This window comes from Grammomys surdaster, unplaced genomic scaffold, assembly GCF_004785775.1.
Source record: "Grammomys surdaster isolate TR1022 unplaced genomic scaffold, NIH_TR_1.0 126163, whole genome shotgun sequence".
Lineage (NCBI taxonomy): Eukaryota > Metazoa > Chordata > Mammalia > Rodentia > Muridae > Grammomys > Grammomys surdaster.
This window is the reverse complement of record NW_021620970.1, coordinates 4,817,678-4,820,865: the sequence shown is the minus strand read 5'-3', so window position 1 is coordinate 4,820,865 and position 3,188 is coordinate 4,817,678.

The following is a 3,188-nucleotide window of genomic DNA, read 5'->3' as shown; positions in this document are numbered from 1 at the left end:
GAAGAAATGACTATTTCTCCCATTTGCTGGGCTCCATTCATCATTCTTGAGTTTGCGTACTTACTAGAGATTTGTTTGCCACTGATTTTATGTTTTATTACATTATAGTCAGATGGGATAAACAGAGTTATTTCAAGGTTTCTGAGTTTATTAAGATTTGTGTGGTGTCCTAGGATGTAGTCTGTTTTAGAGAAGCTTGCATGGGCTGTTTAGCAGAATGTCTATTCTTTGGTATTTGGGTGGAATATTCTGTAGATATATGTTAAGTCCATTTGACATAAAATACCATATAATTCCTTTGTTTCTCTGCTTATTTATTTGTTCAGATGACCTTTTAAAAATTGAAATCACCTAGTATTAATGGTTATGCTATCTTTGCCTTTAGTTCTACTAAAGCTTTTTATGACATTGGGATGAGGGTTTGGTCCATATATGCTTAGCATTGCATTGTCTTCTTGGTTAATTGTTCTGTTGATTAGAGTTAAGTGTCCTCCAACTCAGCCACAAAACCTTTGAAGTATAATTTGTTCTTCTTACATGATGTATTGTGATTAACTGTGGTAGAGAATTTGCTAACCAATGACTGGTCCAATTTGAGTCCTGTAACACTGAAACACTGCCTAGAGGACCAGAAACTAGAGGCCAGATGACTCAGAGACCTAGAATAAAACCAAATGCAATTGGCAAAAAAAGATGTCAGTGAGATAATGACTAATGACATTTGGCTATACTCATAGATTGGTGCCAAACCTAATTACCATGAAAGAGGCTTCATCCAGAAACTGATGGGAAAAGATGCAGAGGTCCAAACATTTGGCACATCTTGTGGAATCCTTTTGAATATGGAGAGGAAGGATTGTATGAGTCAGAGGGCTCAAGACCACCACAAGAAAACACACAGCATCAACAATCCTGGACTCTTAGGGCTCATAGACACTGAATCAACAATCAAGAAGCCTGAATGGGTCTATCCTAGGTTCTCTGCATGTTATAGTTGTGCAGTTTATTGTTTCTGTGAGACTCCAAATAGCGGGAGGCTGTTTCTGATGCTTTTGCCTGCTTTTAGGATCCTTATCATTCCTCCTACATAGATTGCCTGGTCCAGCCTTGATAAGACTGAATATGCCTAATCTTATTGCAACTTTATGTGACATATTTGGTTGATAGCCCTGGGAGGCCTGCCCTTTTCTGAAGGGAAATAGAGGAGGAGGATTAAATGGGGAGGGAGGAGGTGGGAAGGAGGAAGGAGAAACTACATTTATACTATATACTAGGATGTAGTATATGACAGAATAAATTAACAACAACAAAAGAATTAAGAATCTTTCTTTAACCCTTCTAATAAATTTTGGTTTGATTGTTAAGTATTACCATAGTGACACTTGCTTCCTTCCTAATCCCATTTGATTGTTTTTTTTTTTAACCATACTTTACTTTATGGAGATAACTATCTTGTGATCTTTGTAGACAAAAGATAGATAGATTGGATTTCTTTCCATTCAACCAGTGTGTCTGTCTTCCAATTGGAGAATTGAGATAATTAAAATTTAGTTATTATTTATAGATATGCTAATTGTAGTAGTTTTGGTGGGTATTTATTTGTTTGCTTGTTTTTTTTTTTGAGTTTTGGGGGTGTATTCTTAGTCATCTTTGTGGTTCAATAATTGTTGTTTCATTTGTTTACTTCTACATTTTAGAGGATATACTTGTCTTCTGTAGTTTGAAATGTTGTTTCCAGTATTTTATGCAGGTGTCCTTTCAGGGACAGAGTTTTAGCATATGTTATGGTAAGTTTCTCTGTCTCCTCCAACACTAGTAAACCATTTGCCTTGAAGATTTGTGTAGGATTGCAACTCTGATCCTTTAGGTCTTCTCCTAGTGGCCTTCAGATGAAAATATAGAACTTTCAGCAACTCCTGCAGCATACTTACCTGGGTGCTTCTATGCTCCCACCCTGATAATGGAGTGAACCCCTGAACTTGTAAGCCAGTCCCAATGAAATGTCCTTATAAAAGTTGTGTTGGTCATGGTGTCTCTTCACAACAATGCAAACTATAACTATGACAGTGTTCTTTTACTTTATGTTTCAGATAGGAATCAAGATAAGAATCATATAGGGCAGGAAGCAGGTAGGTGATTGTTAATCCTCATCTTCTACTCCAAATCCAATTGCCTGCCCTCATTCCCAGATCTGTAGCAGATCACCTTCTATAAGCTCTGCTTTCTTTCTGTCCCCATCTCCAGTAGATATAAATAGATCTTCTCTTACAGCTTTTCTTGCTACTCTATCCTTCTGTCTCAGCAACCAACTCCCACAGACATTCCCTAGTAATATGCAGTCCATTATAGCTAGGGAAGCAGGTAGGTGATCTCCACTTTTGCTCCTTTTCCCCAAATACAATACCCCAGTGTCATTCGACCTCTGTGGCCTCCACTCTCTCTCTGTCCCAATTCCAAGGTGTCTAGGTATATTCTCTTGGCATACTCTAACTTTCCCTTCTGTCGACATCCTTCTTGTCCTCCCCTTCTAGTCCATCTCTATTAAGGGGATGCCAATACATAGGAAGAAATTTTACTCAGAACTTTCAGTGGCCTCACCTGACAAGATTTCAGAAATATTCCATGCTAGGTATCCCATAGTCACAACATTCTCCTAAGAACCAGAGAAGGCAACAGATCAATTAATGAACAAACCCAGCAAAGATAAGACAAGATATCAGCATAAAGAATTACACTCATCCCACACCCTGATGAAACCAGCGTAAAAACATACTCAGTGACAGGAAATTATGTTTTTAAGAGGGGCCAGCTACCCTACCTACTACAACAGGTCCTGAGAAATACAATATAGATGAAGTACAAGACAGGACTTCAAAACAGCCTTTATGAATATGTTAGACGTCCTGAAAGATGGTATAAATAAAACCATCAATGAACTTATGAAAACACAATGAAATGAAAAAAACTTTCCAAGGCATGGAAAGTTTAAATCAAGTAAAACCCAACCTGATGGAAAACTGGAAATGAGAAATTTGGGAACTGAAATAGGAAACCACAGAGGCAAGCTTCACCAACAAAATTTAAGCGAGGGAAAAGATGATCTCAGGCATTAAAGACTACATAAAATAAATGGACACACCGTTAAAGAAAATGTTAAATCTAAAAAAATCCAGACTACTAAGCATCTA